We start from the raw sequence: 17,225 nt of genomic DNA on the forward strand, positions 1-17,225 counted from the left end.
GAATCAAAATTTAATTTTTTTGCAGTTCTGGAGGCTAGAAGTATGAGATTGTAGTGCCAATAAAGTTGATGCCAATAACATGAATAGTCTTTCCTCAGTGAGCTTTGTTCAAAGGGAAAGGATGAGTTTTCTGTTGTCTCTCTCTTTTTTTTTATTTCTTTATTGATTTGTTCTCATCCCCCCATTCTTACCCCAAACCCCTCCCCATGCATGCTCTCACCCCCGTGTTGTCTGTGACCACTGGTTAAGCTTATATGTCTGGACCCCATCTTACAAGCTGTGTGATCTTGGACACTTAATATCTCTGCCCCCATTTCTTACTGGTGAGGCAGGGAGAATAATAGCAATTCATAGGACAGTTGGGAGAATTAAATGAACTAATGTATGTAGGCTGCTTATAACAATGTCTGGCAAAATTTAAGTGCATAATAAATGTTTGCTATGATATTCTTGCTCATTTTTTATTTGTTAGTTCTTTAGGCATCTAAACACTTTGTTGAATTTGTGAGGGAAAACAAGTGTCTTTTTATTTTTGTTCAGCAGGATGACCATTTACTATAGTCTAGATAGGAACCCCTACCCTAAAATATGGTTTGGTGTTGGAAACACTTGGACATCATTAATTATAAGAACTTGTGTTAATTGTACTCCTTGAGTAGTTAACTGCTTTCAACTTAATTTCTTGAAAATACTTTTAAATCTTTGATTGTTTATAATTTGAGAAGAGTAACTAAATATTAATTCCTAAATATAATCATCCATTACTATTTACAATCTTATATAGTATACAACACTTACTTTGTCATGTTCCTGAAGAGTGTTTGATATATAAATTTATGTTTAACTTAATAAGAATGGCATCCTAAATCTATATTTGGATATTAATAATGATGTTAGTATATTTATATGATTTATGAATAAATAACACTTATTTGATGGTATGGGCTTACAAATATTTAAGTAATGGGAGTACTTAATTAAAAAAAAAGATTGAAGAGCTCATTTAGCTGAAGTGTCACACCATACACCAGAGGGTTGTGGGTTGACTTCCAGTCAGGACACATACCTAGGTTGTGGGTTTGATCCTTGGTCATGGAGGCAATTGATCAATATTTCTCTCTCACATTGATGTTTCTCTCTCTTTCTCATTCTCTCTCTAAAATCAATAAATATATCCTGGGGTGAGGATTAAAAAAAAAAGATTGGTCTGTAGGTTAAAGCTCAAATTCTTTAGGGAAGAGTGAAAAATGTGGCCAGTCTTGCCTCAACTCATCTTTTACTTGCATCCCCAAGCTCTCTGTCCTTCACGCTCAGCTCACCAGCCACACCAAACAACCTATAATTTCTCAGTCATGCTGGAATGGCCCTCACTATGGATCACACATGACATGCCATTGTTCTAAATTGTACTCCCTTTTCTCCTTCACCTGATGAGCTTCCAGTTTCAAGTTAAGTGTCATTGCTTCTGGAAACCTCCTTGGTCTTCTCTCAGGGAAAGCTGTCCCTATACCACTTTACTGCACTTTACCTATGCCATTTTCATAGCAGCTCCTAGATTATGTTGCCAGTTTTTGTATGTCTTCCCCATTAGCCTGGGATCTATACTATATCTTCTCTTTGTTATATTCTCTTTGCTTTTTTTTTCTCACCCCAGCATCTGATAAGGTACCTGACTCATTTCAGGATCTCAGAAAATGTTTACTATATAGTTTTCATCTCACACTAAAGTTGGTAAGACTTTTACTCCTAGGAGGGTTCAAATATGATTACTTTAGCCTGAAGTCCTCCTAAATGTGTTTTCATAAGATTATTCATAGCAGGGTCACAAATGCAAAGGTCCAGAGTGACCAGTAAGGTAACACAAATGAATTAAGCAGACCTAGCAGACAAAAGGACACCAAGGAGGTGTCTGAGGCCTATGGCAAAACAGAAAGCACGGAAACATATCTTGTTTAAGAGGCAACTGTTTCTGAACTCTAGTCTCCTCTTGCTGTGTGGGCTTTTTGTTGGTGGATTTGGTGATACTTTAGGACAGTGTTTCTCAACCTTCCAAATGCTGTGACCCTTTAATACAGTTCCTCATGTGGTGACCCCCAACTATAAAATTATTTTCGTTGCTACTTCATAACTGTAATTTTGCTACTGTTATGCATCGTAATGTAAATATCTGTGTTTTCTGATGGTCACGACCCACAGGTTGAGAACTGCTAGCAGGGTTCTCCTCTTGCTTTTTCTGTAGTCATTAAATCTAATGTTCATTTGGGATTACATGGTGTCCAGATGGACAGGAGACTCAGAGATCTGCCTTTACTTTAGCTCTCTTGGATGGATTGCCCCTTCAGCCCAAGGTGAGTGAATTCCTCTCTATCATTCTCCTCCTTCATATGCACCAACACTCTAACCATAAATATGGTGGAGACAGACCTGAGTTCATATTTTGACTCAGCCATGTTCTACCTGTGTGACAATCCATAAGCCAATGACTTATCTGAGCTTTGCTTTTTTTCATCTGCAAAGTGGAAGTAAGTCCCAACTCATGGAGTTGTTACAGAGATTAAGCACACGGAGAGCAGCAAGTGAGAATTCGATAAATGTTAGTTCTTTTCTTTCCCTCAGGGTTTAAATATGACAGCAACGGAAACAGCAGTAATAATAGCAGCTGATACCTACATACTGCTAAGGGCCAAGCACTGTGCTAAGTTACCTCATGTTGCATGAGCTACCCCATTTATTTTTATTTATGTTTTAATCCTCACCCAAGGATATGTTTTCCATTGATTTTAGAGAGAGAAAAAGGGAGAGAGAAACACCAATCTGAGAGATAAACATCGATAAGTTGCCTCTGGTATGTGTCCTGACCGGGAATCGAACCCTGAACCTTCTGGTGTATGGGATGATGCTCCAACCAACTGAGCCACCCAGCCAGGGAGTGAGTTACCCTATTTAATCTTTATTACTTACAATCCTAAGAAATAAACACCATAATTAACTTCATTTTACAGGTGAGGAAACAGGCCTGCAGAACAATTTACTGAGTGTCAGAGCCAGGATTCTGGCTCCATTTTGGAAGGCTGGCTGTGGGTTACTGGGTTCAAGTGCTGGGAACACTACTACATACCTGACACAGGCCTTTGTCTTTAAGATGCTTATGGTCTAGTGGGAGAAATAAGAAAAGTAGACAAGTATGACCAATGCAGAACCCCCTCGATGGGGTACACAGAAAGTCCTCATTCACTCAAGAGGTGGTGCTTAAGGAAGGCAGTCCTACTTGTCTGGAATAGCACTGTATAGTTTAGAAGTAAGCAAAAAAAAAAAAAAAAAGAAAAAAAAAAGACTTATCAGTAAACAGTCCTATATGTTTCTTATACATAGAAAGGATAATAATATTGCCATTTATTTAACAGTACCTTGATGCTTTTTATTATAGGACTAACACTTCTTGTGTTAAGAAGGCAATTTTTGCCCTGGCCAGTTAGCTCAGTGGGTAGAGCATTGGCCCACGGACTGAAAGGTTCTGGGTTCAATTCTGGTCAAGGACACTTGGTTGCAGGTTCGATCCCCAGCTCTGGTTGGGGCGTGTGCAGGAGGCAACAAATTGATGTCCCTCTTTCACATTGAGGTTTCTCTCTTTGTCTCTCCCCTTCCCTTCCACTCTCTCTAAAAATCAATGGAATAATGTCCTTGGGTGAGGATTAACAAAAAAAGGAAGACAATTTTAACTTTATAGAGCCTTTCATATCTACTTGCTATGAGAATTTCATATTAACTCCATAAGGTAGAAAAGGAAGAAATTGATTTTACTGCATAAAGGATGAAACTAATGTAAAATGGTGTGCTGGAGGTAGCTCAGTTGTTCCTTGAGTTTTTAAGCCCTATGTGTCTGTCCTTGGCTGAGAGACTTGAAGTGGGGTATGGAGATAACTATTTATTAAAAAGCATCTTCTAACCCTGAGCTTTACAATAAAACATAGTGAAAAGAGCAAGCTGATTAGCATTTGGCATGAACTGGAGGCTCTATGCATTGATATGTTGCCAGCACATGACAAAAGCCTTTCTTCTCATTCTTATGATGGCCAGAAATATTGACTTAGTCCTCACATTACAGGTGGGAAAACAGAGTCAGGATTCAGGTTCCTATGGCTTCAGGGTTTGATTAAGGTAAATTTTACTGTAACTTTAGTTAGCTTAACTGTAGTAATTTTTACTCTGGTTATTTTCGGGATGGCCTCATTATCATTGATGTTCTATGGTTTCATTCCATTGGGTCTTTATTTATTCTTGCACTTGGTCACTTGAATAAAAAAGACCAAAAATTTTAATTTTACGCCGAAACCGGTTTGGCTCAATGGATAGAGCATCGGCTTGGGGACTGAAGGGACCTGGGTTTGATTCTGGTCAAGGGCATGTACCTTGGTTGCGGGCATATCCCCAGTGGGGGGTGTACAAGAGGCAGCTGATCAATGACTCTCTCATCGATGTTTCTAACTCTCTATCTCTCTCCCTTCCTCTCTGTACAAAATCAATAAAATATATTTTAAAAAATAAAAAAAAAATAAAAAAACTTTTAATTTTAGAAAAGTTTTCTATTTACAGAGTTATTGAGAAGATAGTACAGAGAGTTCCCATATACTCTATACCTATTATGAATATCTTACATGATTATGGTTAATTTATTTCCAATGATGAACCAAAATTGATACAGTATTGACTAAAGTACATACTATACTTATATTTTCCCTAATGTCATTTTTTCCCTCTGTTTCAGGATACTGCATTATATTTAGTCATATGTCTCCTTAGTTTCCTTTTGGTTGGCTTTCCTCTACTTAGGACCTTGGTAGTTTTGAAGATTACTGGTTAGGTATTTTGCAGAATGTACTAGTACCTTAAAAGGGATTGTTTGATATTTTCCTCATAATTAGCCTGGAGTAAAATGTTATTTGTAAGATCAAAAGGTAAATTGCCATTTTCATCATATATCAAGGGTACATACTATCAGTATGACTTATCACTATTGATATTAACCTTGATCACCTAACTTAAGTTTGTGCTTATCAGGTTTCTCTGCTGTAAAATTACGCTCCCCCCCCCCCCCATCTTTCCATACTGTTCTCTTTGGAAGGAATCAGTATGTGCAACCCACACTTAAACAATGAGAAGTTATGCTCCACTGTCTCAAGGGTCAACATAAATTACTTGGAATTTTCTACCTGGTATATTTGTATTTTATTCAATAATTTATATCAATATGGACTCATGGGTATTTTTATACTTTGGGAGGGTTAAACCCAATACCTTATTTATTTTGTTGTTTAAGCTATTCTACTTTTGGACCAGTGGAAGCTCTTCCAGGTGGCTCCTGTATCCCTTTGATATACCCTCATCAATGTATTCTTTTTTTTTTTTTTCCTTACTTTCTGGAACTACACATGACTCCAGACTCATCTTGTATAGTTCCTGCTCTAGTTCTAGAAATCAGCCATTTCTCTAAGGAGTCCTAGTACCTTTCATTAAAGAATGGCATTAGAAATCAAGATCTGGGAGGTACGAGTTCTCTGCAATATACTATATAAATTTTCTTAATACACTTTTGATCATAGGCTGTCTTGCTAAAATTTGCAAGTAGTATCTCTTCACATAATGATTCATCATCATTTCTTCCCATTGGTTTCTACTAGAACTTATAAAAAGTCCGTTGGAGATTCTAAATATATCCTTCCTGTGAGCTTACTTTTACTTTCATTTTGTTTCCTTTTTTTTTTTAACCTCGTCTTCCTCTTTTTTTGTCTGTGCTGTATTCTGATGAATTCCTCAGTAATATGTTTCTATTTACTACTTCTCTTTCTGACTATCTCTAGCCCTGATTTTTATTTTATTAAGTTGTTTTATTCCTTCCAATGGCATATTTTTCATTTCTAAGATTTCTAATCAGTATTTTTTTCCTCTCTTCTTATGGCTATTTCATTCACAAATTAGATCCACTAGTCAGCTGGTGGCTTGGCTAAGATCCTGGTGTTAAGGCTATGTTTATCTTTATATATTTCTTTGACCCAAAACATTTTTTAATACACATTATATAACATGGTAGTGAAGAGTCTGTCTTAGCCTTTGGACTTAAGCAGTGAGCCAGTTCCTATTGCCCCTGTTTAATCCTTGTTACTCCCAGAAGCTGAACTTCAACAGCCACTTCCCTGTGTTGGCTGGAAACCTTAGTTTACCTATTCTTATCATTTATTTTTATTTATGCCAAGTGTTTCAAGTTTCTGTTTTGAAGTATTAATATAAATTTTCCTTTTAAAGATATATTTGTTAATTAAAATAAACCATTTAAAGAAAAGTATAGAGTAAATAATAGTACAGCATAAAATTTAAATGTCTGTAGTTTGAGAGACCCAGCACTGAGACACATGGAGACTCCTTGATTCAAACATTATTGATTGAATGGGGTCTGGAAGTTGGATCTCCTAGTGGATCAGGCCCTTATTCTGGCCTTTCTTGAAGAGTAACCTGTACAGATTCTTCTGTTCAGCTAATGATGGTCTGTCACTGTTTGGCAGGAGGACATAGATTTGGGCTATCACATGTCCAATAATGCTAAGGCAGTGAACATAGAAGCTACTGCTTTGAGGGGCATGAAAATTAGAGACCTTCTCAGAGGCCTCCTTGCAGGGCCCACAACAGCTCACACTGGCTAGCCAAGGACAGCCATCCCACACGATGAAGGGGTCACGGTTCTCGTGCTTGGTGTTAGGATGGGGAATTCTGGATCCCTTTCCTGGTACAACGACTAAGTCTGAGGTTTGGGGATAAATTACTTGACTACTTCAGAGGTGACTCACTGAAATTTGGAAATTCTCAACTACAGCCTGCACTTTAAGAAAAATTATTATTATCATCTCTGACTAATAACTAGCAACCTCAAAGTGAAAAATAACTCAGTGGGCATAAAGACAACTTTTTTTTTGGAAATCTTTGTGATGAGCTGCAATGTACATTAAGGCAAAAGCAGAAAAATGTAGAAAATAAATCTTAAAATATTAACTTGGTAATTACGGCAATTAACATTTTAACTTTATCTATGCCCATCACATTTCATCTATAAAAGCATCACAGGTAATAGTTATTGCGGTAGATTTTTGAAAGTTAATTAAGATCACTGAGACAGAACCAACAAAAGCCCATTCTTTAAAAAAAAAAAAAAAAATCACTGAAGTTTAAATAGTCAATTTTCCATTCTGAAAATTTACTCCAAATGGAAACTTTGAAAGCCAGGGCCAGAGGCAGGTTTCTCTCTGCTTGTCAACTCCTGCCTTATCATGAGACTCTCATTGCTAAACTTCTCCTGACTCCCATTGAGGCAGTCTCCATGGAAGGCAATGGTAGGGTTGGGGCTAAGTCCCTGTGTCCCCTGAGTTCCTGATTTCTGGTCCTCCAGCCTAATGTAAAGGGCTACCTGCCACGATTTGGGCTTACCCCTGGCTCTCTAAACTCATTGGCTGCAGCTCAAGTGAGTTCTCAGCTCTTATTCCATTCAGGAGCCCTGCGAAGGTACAAGCAGAGGAGACACACTGAAATGTGAAGGTTGAATGTTATCACAGTTCATTTCTAGCAGGGGCTGTGGATCCCAGGGGAGCTGTCTGCACAGTGTGTGCAGGCCAAACTAATCAGGTGATGTGGGGAACAACAGTGGGGAGTCTAGGGACCAGGGCTTTAAGGGCCCTGTGCCCAAGGCTGATTTATTTCTATCTAACCACTCATGAAAGCAAGCACAATTCAGGGGCCACATTCTCTTCTCACAAAGCCACATAACCACTTGCAATTCTCAGAGCATTCTGACGGGAAAAGAGAGTTGAGCTGCTGCTAAATGCAACCTCCTTCGTTTTTTGTTTTTTTTTAGTAGACTGCACAAATGTATATTTTTCCTTTCTTGATTGGGTTCAATAATCTTTGTCTAGAAAACTAAAGATGATAAATAGGTAAAGAATTTATGTTTATGGGTCTGCAACTATGGGAGTCACACTTTTGATCAATCTTCAAGTCCCCAGGATGCATTAATTTTACCAAATGCTTGGTATAGCGTATGTTTGGAGTATGTTTACTTTGTCCGTTATTGAGTATTTATCTATTTATCTTACCAATGTTTATTGATCATCTTCCATAGCCATACCACTGTACTAGGTAGTATAGAATACAGAGATGTACTGAGTTACGAAGCACATGGCTTCACCAACATCTGGAAAATGAGTAACCCTCATGTGCTTTGCTTTATTTGATCCCTACTATGACACTTGTTATTTCCTTCTTGGGACCCCATGGCAATTTTTTTTTAATGTGCCTGACAATCCCATGTCCTCCATATATTCTATTTATTTGTGTACTTGCTTTACCACCTTCTTGGATTACTATTTCCAAGAGGCAGGGACTCTGTATAATTGATCTTTTATTCCCTGTAACCTCTGGCGTGGGGCTTAACACCTACTAGTTCTCAAAAATAGTTAGTGGATTATTTCTTCAACATTGCCCTCCCCCCCACACACACATACCTAATTCTAACAGGTAACAATTATATAACTGTCAGTTATAATTTAACTTGTCATTTTTATCCTATTGAAACATAACAAAAAATTATACTTTTTTATTGCACATGTTTCCTTTTTACATCATTCACTGATTTCTGTGTGTGTTTTTAAATAATCAGGCCCCAATTAATCTAACCTATTCTTGATCACCTTGTTCTTGATTTTCTAAAAAATTATTTAAATTTTAGTTTCACTTCTATAGCTGAAAATAAAGTACATCATTGAAATTAAATTAAGCCTACTGAAGTGCCATTAGTGTATTCAAAGTCAAATGCTGATAATAATGGTATTTACTTACTGAAATTGAACAGTATTCATTCAAAAACAACACGCAGCCTTAACTGCCTTAGACCAAAGAATATAAATTGCTTTAAGTTTCTGTACTCTAATTAAATAGAAAAACCATTTCTTTTACAAACTCTCTCCTTTCCATCACATTCCATAACATTTTAAGCAGTCTACTATCTAATCACAAGTCATATATATATATAGAGAGAGTTGGCAAACGTAAGGTTATAGTCGTGAGTATGCAAAGCAGAGTTTATTCTTGTATTCTATTTATTAATTCTTGTATTATCAACTATTATTATTAACCTACTTTGCTCACCGTTGTATATTAAAATTGATTTGTTCTATCCATCTGCAAATGCTTTGGCATGAGCAAGGCAAACAGGATTTGGTAAAAAAGATTTCATAGAACAATTCCTATCAGAATTATCTGAAAAAGCAGTCTGTTTGTTGTTTTTTGTTTGTTTGTTTTTTGTAGAGGACAGAGCCCCTCCTATAGGCCGAATCTGCTTTGCTTTATCATGACTTGAGATGCTGCCTTACCTAGAAAATCACGGTCTAGTTTGGGGTGATGGTGAGGCGGCAGCCTTGGGCTTCCCATGGGTCTTTAGGGCCAGTTAATAGTAGACTTTCAAAGCTGTATGGGGCCTTAGATGCTACATTTATGTTATAAATGAGGCAACTGAGACCCAGGGAGGAAAAGAGTGGATCCCAAACTTGGATGATCATTGCTCATTCACTCCATTCATTCAACAGATGCTTACTGCATACTTTATGCCAACACTGGTCTTGGTGTTGGGCATACGGTGATAGTCCTTACCTTCATGGAGCATTTACTCACTAAACATATTTTATTTTTATTTAAAAAAATATATATTTTATTGATTTTTTACAGAGAGGAAGGGAGAGGGATAGAGAGCTAGAAACATCCATGAGAGAGAAACATTGACCAGCTGCCTCCTGCACAGTCCCCACCGGGGATGTGCCCTCAACCAAGGTACATGCCTTTGACCGGAATCGAACCCGGGACCTTCCAGTCTGCAGGCCAACGCTCTATCCACTGAGCCAAACCAGCTCTGGCTCACTAAACATATTAATATGAGCGAACCAAGCCTAATGATAGACAAGGTGACCAGGGAAGACTGGGAAGGGAAGGCTTGTGCTGGGAACTGAATGTTTGTTTTTGGCTACTATAACAGAATACCATAAACTGGGTACTTTATGAACAATTAAAATTTATTTCCCACAGTTCTGGAGAAGAGGATATTTTTTAATTACATGATCAAAGTGCCATCAGATTCAGTATCTGGTGAGTTCCTGGCTTACAGATGGTCGTCTTTTCCCTATGTCCTCACATGGCAGAAAGGGCAAGGGAGACTCCCAGGGTCTTTTTTATAAAGGCACTAATCCCATTCAGTAGGGCTCCACCCTCATGACCGAATCACCTCCCAAAGGCTCCCTCTTTTAATACCATCACATTGGGCATTTAATTTCAACATGTAAAATTGGGGGAGGGTCACAAACAGTTGGTCTCTAACAAGACTACACATGAGATGACCAAAAGGGTGGGGCAGGAGCCATTCTAGACAAAGGAGTTCTGAGATGGAAGGGAGCTTGAGATGTTTAAGAGGTGGCTGAGCATGGTAAACATGGGAAAAGAGGAAAGAGCTGTAGTTAAAGGAGGAGGACAAGAGCAGGCCAAGAGTTCTAGGTCGTGGTAAAGAAGTTCTGATTTTTTTTTTAATTGTACTAGGCAGTCAGCTTATCAGAAATTTCACTGTTATTGTTTTAATATAGATTATTGAAACTAGAGTTCTGATGACTGAGATCTGAAGATGGCCAGTTCCTGGGTCAGTTACTGGCCAGTTCCTGGGTCTGCTAGTCAGCTCCTTCCATTGTATTAATGATACTCTTTTAATTCTCTGTGCAAGAATGAATCAGGGCAGAATTACCCATCAGACATATAGGTTAAAATTGGCCAAATGTTAGCCACAAACACAAAAGATTTCACCTGAGAACACTTTTGTGATCATCTTTTAGCAGACTGTGGCATAAGGTTAGTTAAGTTTGGAAAAACATAAAACCATCAAGGCCTTCTGTTCATGAAGCTGATGAATTTTTCTCCTCCCCCTGGTCAGGCTGGTCACCCCAGTAAGGTAGACTCAACCACACGAAGCCACCTCACACAGATAAGAATCTCTTCTCATTGCACCAGACGCTGATAACCCGGAAAGTGGTAATCAGTGATTCAGTGCCAACCTCACAGAAATGGGACAAATGAGGACTTCAGGGAATGGCCCTGGGACTGGTGGCCCTACATTTATTTCAACGACTTAGAGGGCTAGGATCGGGCTGGTTAGTTGTTTAACTTTATGCGACCAGTCTTTACCCACTGGGGTCAGACCCTGGGTTACAGAACAGGGTCAGCACACACCTGGGGAAGGAGATACATGACCTAAATGTCAACTGGCCACCAGCCATGAAAGTGTATGAGGGATTTCACAAGCAGTCACATGCCTGGGCCATCTTGACTGTAGTTGAGGCTCACATTAGACAGACAGAGCTCTCAACATCAGCACTGACAGACATTTCTATGAATGCCAGCTTTGCTTCCTTACTAGCTGTGTGACCTTAGGTAAGTCACTTGGTCTCTCTGCGTCTCATTTGGCTTCTGTGGGCAGTGGGAAAGATGAAGGCAGCCTTGCCAACACCATAGGATTATAGTTCAATTCTTGAAAGAAGGAATATGTTAAAGGGGGACTTGGGAAGGTAGAGAGCTACATAAACTGTCTTATTGGGCTTTACCAGCACTGTGTGGGGAATTCGGAAGGTCATCAAAGAGCTGGCTTGGATGGTAAAAGGATCAAAAGGCAAAAATTCTAAGGCTATAGAAACTGAGATTGGTCCACATTAAATAGAAAAGGTGGAGGGCTATATTCCAGCCTGTGACTGGTTCTTACTCAGAACCTGATGACTAACTTCTTTCATGTCTCCTGAGGGGAAAAATGCAAGTAAAATGCATAATAAAAAAGGGGGTTGTTTCCTGTATCTAAAGAACTTCTTGCAAGAGTAGCAAACACCAGACTGTGATACTAAAGCAAGTCAAGTATTCTCTCAATCTTCTTAGGAGAGATTTGTACCTGAGTGTGGGTGGCTTAGAAGTGATTTGGGCTGAGGTCAAGGGAAGATACTGTAAATTGACTTACACCTCCTCCCCCCTTTTTTTTTTGGTTCTTGGAATTAAGTTTACAAGAATTTTCAGGCTGTAAGATACATGAAGACAAGGAGTTTTGCTCACTGATGCATCCCAAGTACCTATCACAGTACCTGCTGTTTAGAAAGTTCTTAATCAATATTCACAGAATAAATAATCGAACACTATGAGCTTGTCCCAGCATTTGGAAGCGAGACAGGCTCATCCCTATGTATTCACCTGCTCTCTGGTCACCTACCTAAGCAATCCCATTCCCAGCATGTGGATTTGCTCCATAAGTCACAGTAGTGGCTTCCAGACCCCAGGGAATTTGCATGGAATCGAGGGAGGGAGTGTGTGTGTGTGTGTGTGTGTGTGTGTGTGTGTGTATGCACGCACACGTTTTAGATAACATTTTTTATTTTGGGGGGTAACACTCCGTTCAAGTTGGCATTATATGAGAGAGAGCTTTGTGATGAAAAGCCCCAAATACAGGGAAAGCAAAGAAAAGAGTGTCCCATGAAGGCACTTCTATCCCTAAGATGTCTAAGTAACAGACAAAGGGACTAAAATGTTTGGTTTGGAGAAGTCTTTGGTGTCTCTTATTTCATAAAATCCAAACAGAGAGAAGAAACGGTCTACATTGTTCTGATTTCCCTCTTTTTGAAATTTCCACAGGCTGTTGCCTAAATAATAATATTTTAAAAAAGCAAACATTCTAACTCTAAAGGTTGAAAGTTGCCAGGCCTCTGGTGAGGCTGATTATGTGCTTAACAAGGGCATTGACTGAAATTGTTCTGTGACCAGTGGTGATTGCATTGTAACCACAATATTCTCTCAGACCCAGCAGCCCTTGAGCAGAAACATGCATTCTAGTTAATTATTAGGATCCAAGAAGGAATGTTATCATGTGTCTAGGCCTGTTATTAGCATCAGGAGAAGCAGACCTGCCAAGCACTTGTTCCAAAGCCTCTGGGGTCACCTTCCCCAACCCTCCCTCCACTAGTACACAGATCTGGACACTCTCCAGTGTGTGTGTGTGTGTGTGTGTATGTGGTGGGGGGAGGCCACTTTGAAGGGCTTTAGGATTGATCATCAAGCAAACAGTATAGAAGTTCCATTTAATTGTTGGTGCTTTGCCCCTGTCCTGGAATAAAAAATAAAAAAAAAAGTCATCTTCTATCCTACCCCAATGTACAGTCACAGCTGTTCCCAATGGTCCAGAAGCCCAAGCTGATGTTCTGGGAAACCATTAGATTTGCAGGGCATGCCCTGCTTTCCAGCACATGTTCTCATTCCTCGTCCTTTGATTCACCACAATACAGCGGCCCAGGGCAGCTGGGTTAGGCATGCCCAGCCCCATTGTAAAGATTAAGAAACTGAAGCCCAGAGAGGTTAGGTGGCTTGTCTAGTTACACAGGCTAGGGTAGGTCCTGGCAGCACCAGCAATGAAGTCAGACTGCTTTGGGTTCACATCTTGGCAATTCCACTTAATTAGCTCTGTGGCTTGGGTTTTGGTGACTCAGTTTCCTCATCTGTAAAGTGTTAATACGTCTGCTTCATGGGGTGGTTGGTAGACGAAGAGATAAGGCAATATAGTTAGCAGAGTGCTTAGTACTCTTAAATGCTCAATAAATATTAGCCATTGTTACTATTAGAAACATCGTTATTATGAAGAGACACCATTGAGCCTGAGATTTTTGATTTGTTGTTTCACTTAATTATTATTGTTGTTATTCATCCTCATCCTAGGATATTTTTTTCCATTGATTTTCAGAGAGAGTGGAAGAGGGAGGGAAAGACACATAGAAGGGAGATGTGAAAGAAACTGATGTGAAAGAAACACATTGCCTTCTGTACCTTTATGACCAGGCCCCAGGCCAGGAGGAGCCTGAAACCAAGGTATGTGCCCTTGGCTGAAATCGAACCCTGGACCCTTCAGTCCACAGGCTGATGCTCTATCCACTGAGCAAAACTGACTAGGGCTTATTTCACTTATTTATGCATTCATTGATTGCTTCTTTAAAAACATATATATATGTATGTATTGATTTCAGAGAGGAAGAGGGAGAGAAACACCAATGATGAGAGAGAATCATTGATCAGCTACCTCCTGCACACCCCCCTATAGGGATCGAGCTTGCAACCTGGGCATGTGCCCTAACTGTGACCTCCTGGTTCATAGGTCGAAGCTCAAACACTGAGCCACCCCAGCTGGGCCATTGGTTACTTCTTGAATGTTCCACGAACAGAGATTGTACCTGCACCTTTGGCATACAGGACAACACTCTAACCAACTGAGTTACCCAGCCAGGGAGAGCCTGATTTTTAATCTAGTATTCTTCCCACCACACAGTACTGCACCCAGAACCAGGCCTGGGCTCCCTTTAACCAATCCTTTTCCTGCTGCCCTGACCGCCTTTCTCACTTAAAGCAGTGAAAACGTAAACTCTCTAAACCTTGTGGCCTTTTGGGCTGCCATTTAAAATTCTGGGCAGGTGTGAGAGAAAGTGATGTCTCTACAACTTGGTCAGCTCCAGGGAAAGAATAGCCCATCTCCAATGGCTGCCACCAAGGCCTGGAGTGATGTGAGCACAGGAAGCCCGGCTGGTTCCTTCCAGCATCAACCACCAACCCGAGAGGCAGAAACAGAACTGGAAAGGGGGTCTTGGGGCTCCTTGCCCTGAGTCCTTTCCATTCCCTGGGTGCTTGCATTATCTTGCATCTGTGACCAGTAGTACGTTAGAAGGAGGGAGGGAAGATCTGAACGTGGCTTCTGTGCAGATGTCGCCACAGGGGTCCTCACTGCTGGATGCCACTCCTCAGTGGCACACGCTACACCTAGAACAGAGGGTGGCAACTCAGTTTCATGATTTCACCCTCCAAAAAAGGGCTTACCTGAGGACAAATCCTTTAGATATTTTCTGGGGTCCTTGCCTTTCTATGTCCTAGAGAAATCAATAGAAGTACTATGTGGTGTGCTGAGTAAAATTAGTTAATTTGGAGTCCTTTGATAAGATTGCAGAGCGATTTTTAGCTTTTTCCATCTCATGGCTCACATAAACAAACTACTAAAATCCTGTGGCACACCAGAAAAAAAAAAAATTCTGATCTGACCAAAAATAGGTTTACTTTTGATTCATTCATATCTGATAGCTATTGTCTTTTTTTTTTTTAATTTGACAATCTAAGGGAAGATAGGTCAGTGCCCCTGACTATATAGTCAGGTATTGCATGTTTTAAAAAATTCTTGTGGCACACCTATTGAAAATTGCTGAGATAGCATATCAAAATCTCAGATGGGCCAGGCCTCTTCTCACTCACTGCTGGGAAGACATTTATGGGGTTCCTATCCAGATCTCTGCCTGTTGGGGTACAGACAGGAAGCATACTTCGAGGTTCCTGCCTTGAGGGAATTTATAATGGAGTTGAAAAAGCAACAGCACAGAGACTACCAAGTCCTCTCAATGGGTTACACCTAGGCTAAGAAGGTCTCTTATGGAGCACTGTCTCCAGATTTTGCAGGCCATTCACTAATCCACTCTTCCTAAATCTTAAATTCCTATCCCACAGTTCCAAGCCTCCTTGGAAAACAACAGTATTATTGTTATGCATTTTGATCCTCCTGGTAGAAAATAGGTGTTACATCAATTGGATGATTATTATTATGGAATCTGCATTTAGAAGTTTAAATGACATTTTCTACAAGGGTATAGCTCTTTATATAAATTACGTGCAAATAACCACTGCTTTCTGGATTGTCTTTCCTCCTTACAACCTAAGCCCGAAGTTGCTCCTCAGTCATACTATCATCATTGTATTTGGAAGGTGAAACTCAGAATTTAGGAATACATATCACAGGTATTTTATATATCAATATTTGAAGTATAGCTACGCTTGCTGGTAGCTGCTGTAGGTTGCTCTGCTTCCCATGATGTGGTTTTGGCAATTGAGAGGCAAAAGCTGGTTCATATTCTGGCCCTGCAACTTCCTGTGTGAGTTTGGGAAAGCTCTGTATTCTTCTCTGAGCCTCAGTTTCCTTATCTCTAAAGCAGGAATAAACAACCCTATTTTTAAAGGTCGTCGTGAGGAGTAAAGCAATGAACCCAGGGAAACATAGCACAGTGTCTGTTTTCAAAGTGGGCATTCAGTAGTAGTAACCATTTAATAGCTGGCTGGCAACTAGTGAATATGTACCAAATAGTGTGATGTGTGCTTTACATATATCACCTTATTTAATCCTCAGTACATCCATGAGATAAGTATAATCATTTTGTCCACTTTATATGAGGAAATTGAGGCATAGGATAGTTACCTAACTTGTTGAAAACCACAGGGTCAGGTAATGAATGAGTCAGGATTCGAACCCAGGACCTAAGATATTAGCCCAGGCCATATGGGCCTCTAGAGCTCATAATCTTAAACACAGTAAAGGGTGACTATTCTTATCAAGATTATTCAGTTGAAATATGAAGTGTTTATGTTTATTTTCATTTTTTATGGTTTAAACGCTGCAGAAAACTTGCTCTGACAACTGGATGCATTTACTTTCCCTACCCGCTTCTACATATAAAAACCAAGCTTCTATGGGAAGTCTGACTTTATTTGGTAAAAGAAAAATTACTTCCTGTAATCAGGTAATGTAAGCAGGCTAGTGATACATACATTAAAAATATCCAGGAATTCCCTAGATAATAGGAAACGTCATTTTTCATAAATTAAATGTGTAAGCTGGAAGATTTAAAATTTAAAGGCATAAAACAGTGTGATTTGGAATGGAGATTTTGCTTCAAGCCTTTATGATCAGACTGACAGATTATCACTTATTAACTGCAACATGAGGTTGATATTTTCCTTGTCTTAAATCTTGATAAATGACACATTGATTTACCTTTGATTTTTTTGGAAAAGTGATCTGCAGGTTTGACATGATATGATCCTACAAGAAAACTGCATTTCTCTCATTCTCTTCATTTTAAATGGGACATGATTCACGTTGTCATTTCCTTATTGAGAAATAGACAACTAAGGAATGTTATTTCATTAACACTGTGTGTCACTGAAACACAATGCTGGTGTCAATAAGCATTTCTGTACATGTTCTCTCTTCTTGCCGAAATCTTGTTAACATGTTCTCATTCATTTGCAGAAGGTAAATGGTAAAA

The sequence above is a fragment of the Pipistrellus hanaki genome, assembly GCF_964339955.1.
Source record: "Pipistrellus hanaki genome assembly, chromosome: 14".
NCBI classification, from domain to species: domain Eukaryota; kingdom Metazoa; phylum Chordata; class Mammalia; order Chiroptera; family Vespertilionidae; genus Pipistrellus; species Pipistrellus hanaki.